Below are 19,425 nucleotides of genomic sequence, written 5' to 3'. Positions count from 1 at the left end.
CAACCTCAGATGTTCCTCTATTTAAATGGTTCTTTTTTTAATCATTCAGTTATTCACTCATTCACTTTTAAAATTCATTGCATTAATTAACATTTTTTTCTGTTGCCATAATATTTGTCTGAAGTGAGAATAAGGGAAAAAACTATTGCTACCATTGTAATTGTTTCCAAGACTAATTGCTGAGCTTCCTTTTATGAATTCTTTATTTAGCAAATAAGCTTTTCCTTTTAGAAAATATGCATCTAGTTACCCAGATTTCAATGCCTTTTGTGTTTGTAAATAGGTCATTAAAAATTTTATTTGGAAAAAAATATATATATACATAGTATAAAATTTATCATTAAAACCATGCTTAAGTGCTTGACTCAGTGTCATTAATTATTAAGTTGGTGCAAAAGTAATTGTGGTTTTTGCCATTACTTTTGTTAACTTGATACATTCACAACGTTGTACAACCACCACCCCTTTTTTCCAAATTCTTCCATCACCCCAATCAGAAACTCTGTGCCCCCTAATCCATAATTCCTCATTCATCCCTCCTCCCAGCCCTTGGTAACTTCTAATCTACTTTCTATCCTTATCAATTTGCCTTATGAACCGTTCACATTTAATTATATAAAGAAAGATGGTGACAATGTTTCTAAAAAGTAGATGCATTCATTTCTTTTCCTGGCATTTCTTGACTGCTTACTCTGTGGTCATCATACACATGGTGATAGATATCAGGCACACTTTCATGTAAAGAAAGGATTCTTGTTCTCAAGTAGCTCAGAAATGAATGAGAGACCAGGGAGAAAAAGCTATGGTCATTCTTTGTAATAAGTGCTATAATGGAAAAGCAGAAAATGTGCACTGGATGAAGAGGCCATGGACCCATAAACTTGCTCCTAGGAGGGAGAGAATGTGCAATACAAAGAATAAAGTTTGTACAACCCCATCAAAGAGTGGGCAAAGGATATAAATAGACTTCTCAAAAGAAGACATTTATGCCACCAAAAAACATATGAAAAAAAGCTCATCATCACTGGTCATTAGAGAAATGCAAATCAAAACCACAATGAGATACCATCTCACGCCAGTTAGGATGGCGATCATTAAAAGTCAAGAAACGACAGATGCTGGAGAGGACGTGGAGAAATAGGAACACTTTTACATTATTGTTGGGAGTGTAATTAGTTCAACCATTGTAGAAGGCAGTGTGGCGATTCCTCAAGGATCTAGAACGAGAAATACCATTTGACCCAGCAATCCCATTACTGGGTATATACCCAAAGGATTATAAATCATTCTGCTATAAAGACACATGCAAATGTATGTTCATTTCATCACTATTTACAATAGCAAAGACTTGGAACCAACCCAAATGTCCATCAATGATAGACTGGATAAAGAAAATGTGGCACATATACACCATAGAATACTATGCAGTCATAAAAAAGAATGAGATCATATCCTTTGCAGGGACATAGATGAAACTGGAAGCCATCATTCTCAGCAAACTAACACAGGAAGAGAAAACTGAACACCACATGTTCTCACTCATAAGTGGGAGTTGAACAATGAGAACACATGAACACAGGGAGGCGAACGTCACACACTGGGGCCTGTTGGGGGGTAAGGGGCAAAGGGAGGGAGAGCATTAGGACAAATACGTAATGTATGCGGGGCTTAAAACCTACATGACAAGTTGATAGGTGCAGCAAACCACCACGGTACATGTATACCTATGTAACAAACCTGCATGTTCTGCACATGTATCCCAGAACTTAAAGTAAAATAAAATAAAATAAAAATAAAGAAGAATGGAGTTTGTAGAAAATTTGGCAAGACTATTGTCAGTAGCCTTGTTCAGGTCGTTGACTTCTCTGCACAAAAGGTTTTGAGAGCGAATCCCAAGTAAGAGTAGACAAAGAAGTTTATATCAAAGTGAAAGTATTGCAAAGTGAGGTGCAACAAACTTGTTTGTCTACTCTTACTTGGGATTCGCTCTCAAAATCTGAGAGGCAGAGTGGGCTGCTCAAAGACAGAGATAGCCCCTAGGGTCTTGAAGGGAATTTCCTTTACGGAAACTGTACAGACATATTCATAAAATACTGGTGAGGTCAAGTATGTAAAGGTGGATCTGTGGTTAGTACATACACTCAGGATCTACATGCTCTAACACATATCATATGTATCATTAGCATATAAAATCTCCATCTAAGGGGTGTTTTTTGATATTAAAATGAGAAAAATATTACTATAAGCTAAACCTTGAGTCTAGCTATGCCTGTGGGACACTGGAGGAGTCTCTGCCCCTCTCCCAGTGCCCAGCAGGCAGAAATTTGTAGCTAATGGTTTCTTGTGCTTTTGGTGCTGGGGAAGTTACATCAGGAATAACAGACTTTTGTTCTCTTCCCCAAGCCCATACTGAGTGTCAGGAACTTGTAACCATCTAACAGTCTGTTGGTATTCGGTAGGACCGCTTATCTTGCAAAAGAGTTAGGTGTTGATGCCTGAGGGTGCAAGGGGAAAGAGCCAGCTATAAAAGTGGCCCACTGAGCTTTACACACAGGATAAGTAAGTATGGGTCCTAACCTTACTTATCCTGCCTCAAGACCATGTTTTCATTCTTATGCAAATAGGAAGCTTCATGACTGTGGTACCTAGGACATTGGAGAGAGACTAGAGTTGTGGCATTTAAAATAAGGATTACCTATCATTACACTAAAAATAATATTTGTAAACAGCTGGGAATAAAAACTAAACTTTTTCATATAGACAGAAGAGAAGGTTGCAGGAAGGAAACCAGGAGAGGCAAGTGTACAGAAATCAGGGAGCAGAGGATCTCAAATAGTGGACCACAGGTGTTCCATGACATGAGAGGGTAATTAGAAAGTCTTTAGATACAGTCTGTTTGAACAAGAACTTTCCGGTGCAGCTGAGATGGCTCAGAATTGGCTGCCTGTCATCTGTTTTGCTGGCAGGTGCAACTCAGGCATGGCCTTTCTTCCTTCTTCCATGAACTTCAGTGCTCTGCCTCCAGATGTGACAAGGGATATGGAGCATCGGGCTTTGTGAATCTGTAGATTGTGCTAAGAAATGAGTGGCATGTTTGATTAATGGAGGGCCAATCTGAATGTTTTGAAACCTCAATACGTTTATGACCAGTAGCAGAGACAGAAATCAAAATTTGGAAATTATTCAAACACTGAATAGGATAAGTAGGAATCTTCTTAAGGGAAAGAAAAACTGTCCTCTTTTAACATAACAGAAAAGTTATCCAATTATTAGAGTTTTTAACTTTCAGAAATATTCTCAAGGAAGATGGCATTTATATTTTTGTATTTTAATGGGAAATTATTTATTAATTTTTTATAATAGCTTATTCATGGCAACTGACACCACTGGACATACAAATAAAAAGTTAACTCTTATGTAAATTATTTTTCTCTTTCTTTCTCTCTCTCTCACTTTCTTTGTCATGAATACACACACACACACACACACACACACACACACACACACATACATGCTTCTATCGTTTTATTAAAATGTTAAACCCCGTGATCATTACTGCAGGGTTTAAGACAGGATTTGGTTCATATGGAAGAATCAATGAAAATCCATGAAGAACAGATGACAAAAAAGCAATTAATTTTGTCATTTGAGTCATACACAGATCATAAATCGCACTATTTCTCATAACCCTTCACTGGCTATTTCTCAAAGCAAGCAGTGTGCCCAGGGATATTCACACCTGCAGGAAAACATCAAGCAATACAGGGGAAGATTAATTAATTAATAGTTCATTCATTCACTCAGCAAACTATGTGTCAAGTACTGCACAGATATTAGGGTGGAAGAAGAGGCACATAGTTTAAGCAAAAACAGTTTGATTTTATCTATGACATAGATATGTTTGAACATATAACTTCCTTCCTTTTAACACTCCAAAACTTTTATTTGTAAAATTAGCATTTGTTTTGGAACACTCCCACCTTTGGATTATACAGTAGTGGGTAACATTTACTGAGCACTTACTGTGTACCAGGAACTGCTTTAAATATTATCTCACAGCAATTTATAAGATTGTTGTAATGTTCATTTTACTGGTAAGAAACGGAAGCACGGAGAGGGGAACTAACTTTCTCTAAACCAGATTGCCCATAAGTGCTGGGAACATGATGGAGCCTAGGCCGGCTTGGCTCTTAGCTACCAGTTATACTCAAAGTTTACTTACCCCCTTCCTATAAAGAAAAAGCTAATTTTTACAAAATTATCAAGTAATGAGATCTTCAGGGAGGAATTATTTAATCCACTTAAGAGAACAAGTTGTTTTCAAGTATCCTCAGGCAGAGTAGAAGCACCACTTATTTACTTTCTCACCCCTAGTTTATTGATGAAGTGCCAAATATACGCTAGGTAGCGGGGCAGACAAAGGAAGACAACTGTTATCTGTCTCCAAGGAGACCAACTGGCAAATCATTAATATTTCTTCATTGGTTACCGGGGAAATTTCTTCACAACGAGGCTGGCCTAGTTGAAGTTATTTGCTTGCACATACAGCAAGCAAAATATAAATTGTTGAGTCTGAAAATATGCCCAACATTGAACCAAATGATCTTACAACTAGCAACATACTTAATAAATGCCAGCAGCTCTGCTGCAGAGCTGAAACATTCTTAAGATTTTAGGACTAGGTACCTGTCTAGCAAGACAAAATGAATGTTTTTTTTAACCAAAAATTCCTGGAAAACACTTGGAAATTTGAAGCCCACATTTTTTAATTAACAAAAATTATATAAATTTATGCTGTAAAACCAGATATTTTGGAATACGTATACATTGTGGAATGGCTAAATCAGGTTAATTAACATATGCATTCACATACTTATCTTTATGAGGTGAGAACATTTAAAATGTATTCTGTTAGCAAATACATTGTTATTAACTATAGTTGCTGCATTGTACAATAGTTGCCTTGAACTTTTTCTTCTTATCTAACCACTAACCGAAGTTTAAGGCCTGGGTGTTTCTAAAGCATTCACAATTCTCTATGACTGAACAATTCAAAACCTCTTGTTTATATGCTGACAAAAAGGGGCTGCTGACATTCCCTCGAGGTGGGCAGGCTGCAACAGAGCAAGCGAAAACATCGTTGCCTTGATTCCAATCTCAGGATGCCACCTTTAACTTGTCACCCAGCCTATGAAAAGGAACTCACTGCAATGCAGCCCTGGGACAAAGCAACACAATGTGGGTTTAAGCATCAGCCCTGTGCTAAAAGTAACGGAGCGAGATGATTCTGATCATACAAGGGTCCCAAATGTGATCATTTAAACCCTGGTCTATGGGATACGGAAAAGCATGTTCCAGGAAAATATTGATCTGTGTTTTAAAAAGTTAGACTACTGGCCGGGTGCGGTGGCTCATACCTGTAATCCCAGCACTTTGGGAGGCCGAGGCGGGCGGATCACGAGGTCAGGAGATTGAGACCATCCTGGTTAACACGGTGAAACCCCGTCTCTACCAAAAAATACAAAAAATTAGCTGGGCGTGGTGGCGGGCGCCTGTAGTCCCAGCTACTCGGGAGGCTGAGGCAGGAGAATGGCATGAACCGGGGAGGCGGAGCTTGCAGTGAGCCGAGATCGTGCGACTGCACTCCAGCCTGGGCGACAGAGCGAGACTCCGTCTCAAAAAAAAAAAAAAAAAAAAAAAGTTAGACTACTGCCTTGAAGTTAAATGGGCTTCTCTGCTGCAAGATTCCCCCAATTCCCTCCTAGGTATGTGAAGAGTCCATGGGCAGTAATTCAGTGCCAGCGTTTCCAACTTGATGAAAACAGCTGCGTTGTCATGGAGCGCCCAGTGGGGCTACTGATATAAGGTACCTGCTCTGGGAAATACTTGCCATAGGAATGTGGAGCAAACCACCCACTCAATTACAAAACATGTCAGTTATAAATGCTTTATCTTAATAACTGAACTGAAATCTGTCACTCTGTAGATTCCACCCACAGATCCCTGTCAAGTAACTTTTTCACTGGTGACACTCCAGGTAGAGGTAGGTAGTCCATTGCAACTGAGAAGAGCAAATAGGTTTTGTGAGGAAGGCAAGTTGAGTCTTCCACATTTGCTAACCATAACACCTGAGCTCATCATGCTCTAGTAGTTTCTAAAATCATTGTAAAGAAATATAATTGTCTCAGGTATCAACAGTGGGTCCGTGTGTTCTTGCTCCGAGATAAGAGTATGGACAAGATGCTGAGATGTCCTGTGTTGAGACATTGCCCTGCATGTCCCAGTTTATTACAGCAAAACAGGCAAGCTAAGAAAGACTGGAGTAGACTTTAAGAGTTCTGATTAGGAGGGGAGAAGGGAATGGGGCTGGCTCTGGCTGTAGTTGCTGAGGGAAGCTGCAGGCTAGAAAACAAAACATGGGATCCACAGAATATATACATTTCAAAAAGTAAAAGGGTCAAAGGACAGCGGAATAGGGTTCAACAAAGGCTTCCAGAGCATAGTGCTGTGTCAACAAGGGACGTGACATTTGATGGTCACTAAGAGAATATGGCAGCAGGAAGGAGTGTGGCAGCCAGATCCAATCTCTTTGGCCTTAAATCCCACAGTGGGAAAGGAGCACAGGGAACTGTCAAGAGTGTGAGCACACTCCTGGTGAGCGAGGCAGAAAAGCTCCTTTCCAGGAGCTGTGTTCAATCCTAGAATGTCTGTCCTAAAAAGAAAGGGATATTATCACTTCATCCTTTTTCAAGCATTTTATCCTTAGTGCAAAATTTAGGATGTTAATTGCAGGGCTGATTCTAAACTTCATGCTCCCTTTATGAAATTATGCTAAGTCACTAAATACATAATTTTATTTTTGTGGGCATGTATATTTAATTTTAGATTTATACATCTTCACAAATAAAAAGTGGAAGGTAAAAAAATCATATTAATCAAAAGAAATTGATACTTCCCTCAATATCTCTTAGAAGTAATTCCTGCTAATTGTTTTATGTTCTTTCTAGTCTTCCTTCCATATATGTAAAATAAACTAAATGTCAGTTTTACACAAAATCATCCTGTTTTATGTGCCTAAATCAGGAGTCTATCTGTGGCCACTGCAGTTCTGTAATCCCAATCTCCCACACCCAACCTCCATCACATCAGAACTGACAGTTTTTTCCACTGTGGAGAGTAGGTCACGACATTATTACCATGGTCAGCCTCACACCAGACAGGCCATCAGTCATGCAGGAGGGAAAACCACTTTTCTAGAAAGCGCACAGCCCCAGTCTCCTTTCTCAGGGCTGTGTTACAGAGCATGATCTCTTTATTTTTCTTCCCCAAAACTCCACTGCTGATACCTGAATTTAATAATGTCTTATCATCCTCTAAACAAGAATGTTGATTTGTATCAAAGGATGGGGAGAAGCAGGCAGCCATGGAGACTGCACCCCCATATTGGTATACAGCAAACTCAAGATGAGCACTCTGCTAAGCAAAGTGAAATAGCATGACAAGGTTTCAACTGAGGTTAAGGAGAGATCATTTGCTTAGGCTGCTCCTCAGAGATGGATTTTGACTAAATAATGGGTAGAATTTTGCAGTGCAAACATCTTGGAGCATTAGACTGAAATCTTATTCCATTTTTGCAATTACCGATTAAAGGATTTAATAGGAATTACCATTATAGAGAAGAATTCTTCATTCAGAAAGAAAATACTTCTCTATTGTTTCTGTCACTAGTGATAGTAACTGTGTACAGGTGAATACACTAGAGTTCCTGCTCTTGAGACTCACATGTGTCTCCCAGGATCTTCTCATGTTTTATCAACTTTCTAAAATTCTTGCATTTTGTCACTGGGCACTTCTACACATATCCTTTTCTTTTCTTTTTTTTTTTTTTGTTTTTTTTTTTTTTGAGACAGAGTCTCGCTCTGTCTCCCAGGCTGGAGTGCAATGGCACAATCTCGGCTCACTGCAGCCTCTGCCTCCCAGGTTTAAGTGATTCTCCTGTCTCAGCCTCCCAAGTAGCTGGGATTATAGGCACGTGCCACCATGCCCAGCTAATTTTTGTATTTTTAGTAGAGACAGGGTTTTCCCATGTTGGCCAGGCTGGTCTCAAACTCCTGGCCTTAAGTGATCTGCCCACCTTGGCCTCCCAAAGTGCTGGGATTACAGGCGTGAGCTACTGTGCCCAGCCCACATATCCTTTTATCTAATTTTTAAAATTAGACTGTAAAGTAGTGCAACTGAGCCACATTTAACAATTAAAAAAAGAAGCTTCTGTGTAAAACTGAAGGTCATATTTGTAGATTCCTAGATTCCTAGGATGGGAAAAAATCTCAAATCCCAGGACTGAAGGGTAGTTGTTTCTTTTTCTCACTCTTTCATTGCTCCACCCTATCACAGAGTCTGACATTTTGTGGACACTCAATATGTATTTATTGCATGAGTAAAAATGCCATCTGGTTAAGCTCTCAACATGTGACATCTTATGTCTTTCAGAGCATACCCAGCCTGCTCTCTGTCACTTCTGAGTTATTGATGATTCCAAGCAACATGACACCTCTGGTGGCAAGTCATTCAATATTGAAAAACGATATCCACAATTGTTTCCAGAAAACTCCCCCAAATCAAAGTACATTCCAATTCTACTCACTTGAATCTACAATTCTGGAATCTAGAAAACACTAGATTATTATCCAACAGGGTCCAACTCATGGCTGTCTTTGTTACGTAATTTTTGTATATAATTTAGGATTCACTTGAGTAAGTGGTCCACTATCAGAAAAAATATTAAATTTTCCATGGTCACTAAAATGCTATTATAGATGCTATTTAAGGTTTTTTCCCCTTAACAACATCAATTTAATCAATCTTTGTAATAGCTGCCACATGTTCTGGGTTTTTTTTTTTATTCCTATCTTTTCAGCTTCAATCTACATTAGTATCAATGATGGCACACAGCTGGACGTGGTGGCTCACACCTGTAATCCTAGCACTTTGGGAGGCCGAGGCAGGCGAATCACTTGAGCTCAGGAGTTTGAGACCTGCCTGGACAACATAACTAAACTCCATCTCTACAAAAAATACAAAAATCAGCCGGGCATGGTGGTGTGTGCTTATAGTCCCAGCTACCAGGAAGGCTGAGGTGGGAGGATGGCTTGAGCCTGGGAAGTCGAGGTTGCAGTGAGCCTAGATAGTGCCACTGCCCTCCAGCCTGGGCAACAGAGTGACACTGTCTCTTTAAAAAAAAGACACACAGACAAGTTTACGGTTAATAGATGGAAGGGTTACAATAAAATAGGGGAAAGTCTACTCAAGAGAAAGAAATGAAAGAAAAGAAAGAAGGATTACATGGCAAACAGCCATGTGTTTATATATGTGTTTGCAGTTATCATACTAATGATTGAAGCCTTGGTTCATAAATTGTTTTAATACCATGCTTTTATTCACACTTCTGAATTGAAATTGCAATATCATCATGACGAATACCACTTCACAAAATGATGGACATATTTTAAAGAAACATTGCTCTGAGCTGCACTCCACTAAAGAAACGCCAAAGACAACTCGCCCCCACTTCCCATCATGGATAACACCTTGTGACATGAAGATACTAGAAGAGGAACCCTCTCCTGCCCATCTGTCTAAGACAGAGGAATCAAACAGAAAGGCTACCCAAAGGATCAAGGTAGAGGATTGTAAGTCCTGGACCAACTGCCCAAGATATTCATCTAGAGCAGCCAAATACTGTAATGTAGTGGATATGGTAGAAAATCTCTTTACTGATGACTTAAGAAAAGAGAAGATCCACGGTGAGAATGTAGTGAAAAGAATTCATTCTAAGAAGGCAAGTTGAGACCCTAACCAGGAGGAGGTACTCTTAGGTTAGGACTCAGGAAATTAGGCAGCAACTGATACCATCAAGAAACTGTGTGAGGTAAGACAAGATGAACTCACATTTTTAAAAAATGATTTTGTTAACTACTCTTCAAGTTAGGCTCATATTTAGTGGCAAGGCACTGTAGCTTCTGAAGTCGGGCTTGTCCATCGTTAAAGCCTGGTTGGCTTTGTTTACTATATTTTGTTTTACACAATGGTGTCTGCTTATGTGAAAAAAAATCATTCTTCAAATGCAGAAGGTATCTGGCATTTTAAAGTTCTTTCATAGGAAATCACTGAAAGATTAAACAACAAAAAATAAAGAACACCCTTTCTCCCCTTTTCCCCAAAACTCCAAGCATTCTGTTCTGCTCACACTCCCCGAAATGGAACCCTGTACACAACACACATCATCTTTTTGTTCCTGCCATTCCATTAGCTTAAATATCTTTCCTGATGAACTCCCAATTCTTCCTCTAACAAACTCTTCCCATCTTTCAAGGCCTAATTCCTCCAGAAGCTATCCCTGATTTCCTGAAATAATGTTACCTGCTCTACTTTTCTATGAATGATGATGGGATCTCCATTTAGCATGTAGAATTATTATGCCTTGGATTATAACTAGTAGCAATATATCTATATCATAATTAATTAGGTGAACTGTGATTTTCTTCCACCTCTAGTGCCTTTCCAATAGCATATGGCAAGTGAATGCTTATTGAATCTTTTCGCATAATCCCACCAATTTTCTTTCTCATTGTAGGTATACTTTTGGGAAGTATAAACCTCAACAAAACTGGCATAGAAGAGACATACCTCGAAGTCATAAAAGCCATCTATGGCAAACCTACAGCCAGCTTCATACTGAATGGGGAAAAGTTGAAAGCATTCCCCCTGAGAGCTGGAACAAGACAAGGATGCCCACTCTCACCACTTCTATTCAGCAAAATATGGGAAGTCCTAACCAGAGCAATCAGACAAGAGAAAGAAATAAAGGGCACCCACATTAGCAAAGAGGAAGTAAAACTGTTGTTGTTTGCCAATAATATGATCGTATACCTAGAAAACCCTAAAAATGCATCCAAAAAATGCCTAGAACTGATAAATGAATCTAGCAAAGTTTCAGGATACAAAATTAATGTACACAAATCAGTAGCACTGCTATACACCAACGGCAATCAAGCTGACAATCAAATAAAAAACTCAACCCCTTTTACAAGAGCCACAAAAAAATACAAATAAAAAAATACTTAGGAATATACCTAACCAAGGAGATGAAAGACCTCTACAAGGAAAACTACAAAACACTGCTGAAAGAAATCATAGATGACACAAACAAATGGAAACACATCCCATGCTCATGGATGGGTAGAATCAATATTGTGAAAATGACCATGCTGCCAAAAGCAATCTACAAATTCAATGCAATTCCCATCACAATATCACCATCATTCTTCACAGAACTAGAAAAAACAATCCTAAAATTCATATGAAACCAAAAAAGAGCCCACATAGCCAAAGCAAGACTAAGCAAAAACTTTATACTAATTTCTACTAATGCTTTCATTCAGTCCATCTTTGGCGCCATAGTTTTCCAGATTTTCTGGGCATTTCCAAAAGATGTCCATTAAAATACACACATACACACACTCCATATTTGGAATTATATAATTTATTGCTCATTGAATTGCAAATCACCTACAGTGGGTTGGAGGAAGGTAAAATCCTGCCTTACCCTATTCTAACACCTCAGTCAAACCAGGCCATCATGCAAGTGACTACACCAATAAAAAGATTTTTTTAATGTCTTCTTTTAAAAAGAAAAAAATCAGGGAGGGTTGACTGCAATGGAGGAAACTATTGTCTAATAATTAGTTGGGAACTCAGTTGAATCCAGGTATTTTAAAGTCTTATCCTCATGCTCCCACTACCTTCTCCTCTAGTCTTGGTAACTTTCTATATGTATTTTCAAGATATTTGACTGGAAATAATTACTCCACTCGGCACCCTATTAGTGTGATAACCTTTTCGATGTGGTCTGCAGATGTCAGAAGCTAAGTATGGATGAATTTAGAAATTTCTAATTTTACATCACTTAGCCATTACCAAGGCAAACAAATAGAATCTACATCCTTCCTTGAAACTACCGTCTACGTATTATAGGTTTGGGAATCTGAATGACATCCTCCTCCCTCATCCTCATAGCATCCTTGCTAGTGATGCTATTTTATAGATGAGAAAACTGAGTTTCAGAGACGTGAGCTAATTTTCTTTCTTTTTTTTAATAGCTGCATTTTATTTTACTATTATTAGTTTTTAAATTTTACTGTAAGTTCTGGGATACATGTGCTGAATGTGCAGGCTTGTTACATAGGTTTACATGTGCCATGGTGGTTTGCTGCACCTGTCAACCTGTCATCTAGGTTTTAAGCCCTGTGTGCATTAGGTATTTGTCCTACTGTTCTCCCTCTCCTTTCCCCCTACGCCCCTGACAGGCCCCAGTGTGTGATGTTCCCCTCCCTGTGTCCATGTGTTCTCATTGTTCGACTCCCACTTACGAGTGCTAATTTTCTTAAGATACGAAGTATCTTACTTTGTTAAAGCACGCAGACTTCACCCACAGAAAACATTCCACCTTGTTTAGTGTTCCCTGTCTATCAGTGTTGCTGCAGCCCTATCCTGCTTCTCCAGTGCTATCCCCACATTCCCTTTCCAATTCCAAAGTCCCGCCTTGCTCATATGCAGTCTGGTAAGCTTCATTTGTATCAACTCACTTCAAGTAAAACCAATGTTGGAATGCATATCTTTTCCTACAGAGGGTCACTACTACAAATGGTCTTTTGTGGAATGTTTTATATCTACATACTCTGAGTCTCATCACACTCCACTCTAATTATTATAGTCATTAGTTTGCTTGCCCATCTTCTCCAAGTGACTGTAAGCAATTTAATTAAATGATTTGCTTAATTTTTCTTTATATCATAAATTTCAGGACAATTCCTGGCACAGATCAAGCATATGAACAAATTAAAAAAGAAAAAAAAGTAAATAGCTTCATGGACTTTTGAACTTTTGTTCAAGGTGATCTCTCTTATTTGTAGTTCCTTCTCTCCTGTATCCCTTCTTCCATTGCCTTAGGGAAGGGAGATCTTGGCAATAAAAAGAGAGAGAGAAAAATATTTGAGGTTATCCAATCCTTAGCTCAGAAGAAATAAAGGTACAGAATAACAGATTTCATGGTATAGACAAAGGACCAGATGCCCGCTGCAGATTAATACACTAAAGATTTTCTAGGTGAAGGTAACAAATGGAACAAAATCCAAAATGTCTGGGAGAAGACCTTCAGCAATAAATATGCACGCTGCTGCTGCTAAGCCATGCATTTCTTTCCCTGCCTCCTGCTCCAATGAGAAGAAAATAAGACAAGAATCGTCAATGCCACAGAGCATCTGCCCAACCCCCAAGCTCCGTGTCCTCCAAGAGCACCAATGCTTAGGCCCTGCGTAAGTCATGCCTCTTCCCAAAGTTTGATGCAAATCCCAGGAAGCTGGAATTAGATAAATGAAATGTGTTTACACTTTTCTCTAAGCCAGTGAAATGTAACTTTAAATAGAAAATTAGGAAATTTAAATAATAAAAAATAATAATACAGCTTAAGTTTTTAAGGCTTAATCAAGGCAGTCACTCTATTTACTTTACATGACTTAACTCACTGAAAACCTACAGCAATATTATAAAGTCGGTTCTATTTTTATTCCCATTTTAGAGATGCAGCTGAAGCGTGGGTTAACAAATTTCCTCAACTTGTAAAAAAAAGTGCTGGGATTCAAACTCAGGTGATAGGTTTCAAGTATTTACCCTTTAAATTCAGTACGTCTATGGCCAGTTACCACACATCCACCCCACATTTTGTAGACTGAGATTTGTTCCTGCTGCTAAATTAAGAAGCTATTTAATTAACTTACCATATTTCAAAATTAGATACAATCTCACTGAACTCAAAGTCATGTTATCTTTACATTTTACTTTATTTTAAACTTCTCTGTTTTTAAATTTCTTTTTTTTTTTTGCTCTTAAAAAATTTGGAGTCTAAAATAAGGTAATTTGTATGGCAACTAAACAAAATATTTAAACAGCTAGATGCAAATAATTTTTCAACCAATTTTTGAGCTTTCATGCTGTTAAGCACTTCCTATTGGATCATTCTTGCTACCAGCATTTGATATTATCAAACTGAACAATTTTATTTGGTGTCAATTCAGTTTGAATTTTTGTTTTAAGTAATTTTTCTTTTTTCAGGTTGATAGATGGATGGTGAATCCAAGATGAATTCAAAGCTGTAGGAGATTTAAATAAAACCTTTCCCCCGTTGTTCAAATTGAGCTTTCACTAGAGGAAACGAAATTCATTTGCTCATTGCAGGGACCAAAATGTGACAGCAGCGCGCTGGGGACCAGAAATGTCAATCAAAGATATGAGCGGGAGGAGTGAATCTTGTAATGGCTGATAACCTCATCGCTCTGGATGACTGCATGGCTACAGCAAGCCAAATTCTCTTCTGCACCAACTTCCTTCCAGTGCTAATATTCAATGCCCCCTCTAAGGTGCTTCTCCTAAGTGGAAACTCCTTGAAGCATCCTCTAGAAAACTTGTCTCCATTCCTCTGTCAAGCATTTCCTTGTATATGCAATGCTTTGTCTAACTGTTCACGTAGCCCCTTCTGTCTTCTACCAATAAGCTGGTTCAAGCCAACCACTTCTCTCACCTGGATGGTTTTACTACAGAAGGCTTCTCCCTGATTTATCTGCTTCCACCTTTGCTCCCTACCTACGTTATCTTTCCACACAGCCCAGAGAGATCCCTTTAAAACTTAAATCAGATCACACTATCCCTTTGCTTGAACATCCCTCCCATGGCATCTCCGGAATAGAAGCCAAAGTCACCATCAGAATCTAAAATGGACCTATACAATCTATGTGGTCTTCTCTGACCACACTCCTCCTACCTTTCCCCTCTCCCTTACTCCATCCAATTCAGCCACATTAACCTCTTAGCAGTTCTTCTAACCAAAATACATTCTTCTTCCTCAGAGCCATGAGCTGGCTGCTGCATCTGCCTATAATGCTCTTCTTTCAGACATTTACAAAGCTCAATCTCTCACCTTCTTTCACTCCTGATGGCATCTTATCAGAGGTCATATCATATAAAGCAGCACTTCCTATCCTCCTCACCCTACTTTTCTTTACTCCTAACAATTTACCACCATATAAAGAATAACCATGTCTCTCTGGTAATTTTCTATTTCCTTTTCTGCTCCACACTAGAATGTAAAGCTCTGTGAGGCAGGGGCTTCACTGTGTGTTAGTTATCTAGGGCTTCCATAACAAAGCACCAGAAAGTAGAGGGCTTAAAGAGAAGTAACGTATCCTCTCTCAGTTCTGGAAGGTGGAAGTCTGAAATCAAGGTGTCAGCAGTGTTTGTTCCATCTCAGGATTGTGAGGCAGAATCTGTCCTATGTCACTCTCCTAGCTTCTGATGGTTCGCTGGCAATCTTTGCTGTTTCTTGGCTTGTAGAAGCATTGCCCCAATCTCTCCCTTCATCTTTACATGGTGTTCTCCCTATGTGCATGTCTGTGTCCAAATTTCCCCTTTTGATAAGGATATCAGTTATATTCGATTAGCGCCCATGCTAAAGACCCCATTGTAACTTGATTACCTGTTTAAAGACCCCCATCTCCAAATAAGGTAATTGGAGTTACTGGTTTTAGGACTTGTATTAGCCCATTCTCATACTGCTAATAAAGATATAACTGAGACTGGGTAATTTATAAAGAAAAAGAGGTTTAATGGACTCACAGTTCCACATGGCTGGGAAGGCCTCACAATCATGGCAGAAGGCAAAGAAGGAACAAAGGCACATCTTACATGGTGGCAGGCAAGAGAACATGTGCAGGGGAACCACCCTTTATAAAACCCTCAGATCTCGTAAGACTTATTCACTATCATGAGAACAGCATGGGAAAACCCACCCCCGTGATTCAATTGTCTCCCACTGGGTCCCTCCCACCATGATATGTGGGGATTATGGGAACTACGGTTCAAGATGAAATTTGGGTGGGGAGACAGCCAAATCATATCATTCTGCCTACCACCCTTCCCAAATCTCATGTCCTCATAATTCATAACACAATCATGCCCTTCTGACAGTCTCCCAAAGTCTTTACTCATTTCAGCCTTAACTCAAAAGTCCACAGTCCAAAGTCCGATGTGAGACAAGGCAAGTACCTTCCACCTATGAGCCTGTAAAATCAAAGCAAGTTAGTTACTTCCTAGATACAATGTGGGTAAAGGCATTGGGTAAATACACCCATTCCAAATTGGAGAAATTGACCAAAATGAAGGGGCTACAGGCCCCATGCAAGTCTGAAATCCAGCAGGGCAGTCAAATCATAAAGCTCCAAAATGATCTCATTTGAATCCATGTCCTCACATCTGGGTCACCTTGATGCAAGAGTTGGGTTCCTATAGTCTTGGGCAGGACATAACATATACATCTTTAGAAGACAAAATTTAAGCCACAAGGACGTGTTTGTGTTGTTTTATTCATTGTATCTATGACATCCAACACAATGTCTGATATAAAGTAGGTGCTCAACAAATATTTTTTAGTGACTCAATGAAATTCATCATATTGAAGTGCAGCAAAGGCCAATTTATCCATTCATACATTTCCAGCTCCCTGTGAGCTTTGTGTCAAACTCATGACTCTAATACAAACTACTCCTTTTACTGTCATGCTTTTTTCTCTGCATATATGTTTATCTGATATCTCACAATAAAATCAAATTTTAATTACTTATTTAAAGTTAGCAAATATTTACTCAATGCCTACTCTATAACATGCTCTGTGAACCTTGTGAGGATATTAGAATAAATAAAATTTAAAAATCTTGTCGAATTCTGTGAGCTTAAAATACAATTTCTTAATCCACATTTAGCCAGCATCTCAAGGTTTCTACTAATACAACCCTGGACTACGCACTGGGAATGCAAAAGTGTTGAAGACATGGTCGGTGCCCTAAATAAATTTTCAGTCTCAGATGAGGAAATGTAGTCTCCACCATCAAAATACATCTGACTGAAGTATTCATGATATACACATTTTTCTGAAAATTACCATCTGAAAATATTTGGCTTGGTGGTACCTAAAGGAATGTGATATAGTGGGAAAAGATATTCCCATTTAATTATATGGGCTTTCATACCAGACTGTACCTTTCAGTAACCATGTTTGACCTTAGATAAGTTACTTAACATTTCTATGTTTCAGTTCCTCATCTATTGAAGAAATGAAATGCACGTAATTTGTAAAACAATTAAATTAGATAATATATCTAATTTGGTAGACATTGCTATTTGCCTACTTGATATCTACTCTCCACTGTACCACATCTATTCAAAGTGTCAACGTAGCCAACTAAAATCCTGAATTTTGCAGCCTTCTTTGTACCATGTAGGGTGGTCATGTGACACAGTGCTGTTTTATAAGACTGGAGCAGATAATTTCCAAATGGGGCTTTCAGCAAAGCTCTTTCTAAAGACAGATTTAATTGCCACATGCCATTTGCTGGGTGCCCTCTTTCTTCAGCCTGGAGGCTGGACAGAGCAGCCTTCCTGCAATTTGAAGGCAGCTGCATGAGTTTGGAAAACCACATGCTACGATGGTAGATGAGAAGAACTTAAGGAACTGGATCTCTGATGAGTCTGCAGTGCTGTAACAGCCCCAGACTCCTACACCTCTGTACTTCCCACAACTTCAGAAAAATAAAACCCACAATTTACTCAAACCATGGTTTAATTGGGTTTTCTGGCTCTTGCAGCTGAACATTATCTTAATTGATAAAAGCACAAGCACAATCTCGCTCATAGTAGGTGCGTATTTTGTATATTCTATGTGGTTCTGTTTGCACCACAACTCCAAAACCAAACTACTGCAGAATTTATGTAATGAGAACTTCAGATTTACATCGTTTATAAGTGGATATCCTTTTCTTAGAAATGAAGTATTTAGAAGTTATTATACCCCATTATATGCAATGCTTACAATTATGTATTTGTTTTATTATCTTCATATTGTTCACACACACCATCTTGACATTACTCTCAAAATCTTCCATTTGTGCTGATTGTTCTGCTTTTTCAAGCAGAGAATCTTCTACCTTTGAATTTTTGGCAGTCCTTCATAAATGAACATTAAACAGCTTTCTATTTGAATTCTATTTGATACTGAAAAATAATAATCATTCAGGGATCCCTTAAAGTAAGCTCTATTTGTTTCATAAAAATGAATTTTTTAAAGTGTATTTTAATAAATCTGTGGAGAGCAGAATCATCATCTGCTATTATAATTCCCCAAATTTCAGAATGCTGAAATTAAATATCCTCTTAGCATTGCAGGTTGTATTATCTTCTCTTCCAGGGAGGCTTCAAGTCTCTTTTCTTCTGAATCTTGTGCCAAGCTTGTTTGCTATCTCTTTTTCTCTCGTAGCCAAAATCCACTGGTTAGAAAAAAGCCTCGTGAGTGTTCTGCTTGATACAGAGTATTCATTCAGAGCATAGTGGTATCTGCTGCATAGCTAAGAAGATGATTTTCAGTTCTCTAAGTTGTCCTGAATCTATAATCCCACCCATGAAACAGGATGAAAATGCTAGGAGGACATTCATCTCGCTGGGGGTAATGTTGAAGTATAGTTCAACCAGACAGTGTTTCTCAACTATAGATTGTTGACAATCTGTATCAGAATCAGCTACAGTGCATGATAAAAATGCAAATTCTATGAGCTGTACGTTTAATAAATTCCCAGGGTTAATCTTATGCACTTTAAGTTTGAGGTCTACTCACTTCTCAGTGTGCTATATGTGTGTATGTATTTATGGTAGCTTTAAGTTTAGGTTGCATTAATATTCCTTCTTAGTACTTTTTGTGATTCGATTTCACAGAAATATTCAAGTTAGATAAAATATCCACTGTGTTGTATCTTTTCATTTTATTCATTTTTTCCTTTTGTTAAAATATTTATACTCTTCCATGTCTACTTTTCTCCCTCATATATCGCAAAGGTTTGAGACAAATGTTGCACTGACTTATTTTCTTTTTGATTTTTTTCCTTTTTATTTTCTATTTCCAGTTTATCCATTTCCCACAACTTCTGTCTTTCTCCTATTAAGATTTTTAACATCTACACCCTTTTTTTTTGCCTGCCCAGGCATGTTTTTAATCCCCTTGTGCCTTACACATATAAGCACACATTGGCGTTTTCCTTCCAGTATCACAACTTATTTTGTAGATCACCAATTCCTCATTTTCAATAATGACATAAGTGTAAAAAAGGAAATCATCTGGCCTCTTCAGGAAGGGCTTATTGAGTAGGGATAACACCAGTGGTTATGACAGTAAGAGCAATGATGCAGCTTCGTCAACTTTATTCCCAGGTATGAAAGGAAAAAAGATAGTTAATGTGTATTGATCATTCAGTAAGCCAAGTCCTGTATGAG

At 38.5% G+C, this 19,425-nt stretch overlaps 1 protein-coding gene across 15 annotated transcripts in view; it reads right to left on the bottom strand.

Moving 5' to 3' along the window:
* NRG3 (neuregulin 3) overlaps positions 1–19,425 on the bottom strand; it is a 1,147,889-nt gene that overhangs the window by 154,202 nt on the left and 974,262 nt on the right. The window lies entirely within an intron of this gene.

The sequence above is a fragment of the Pan paniscus genome, chromosome 8 (assembly GCF_029289425.2).
Source record: "Pan paniscus chromosome 8, NHGRI_mPanPan1-v2.0_pri, whole genome shotgun sequence".
In the NCBI taxonomy this organism is placed as follows: Eukaryota; Metazoa; Chordata; class Mammalia; order Primates; family Hominidae; genus Pan; species Pan paniscus.
This window is presented reverse-complemented; position numbering and strand designations above follow the sequence as displayed.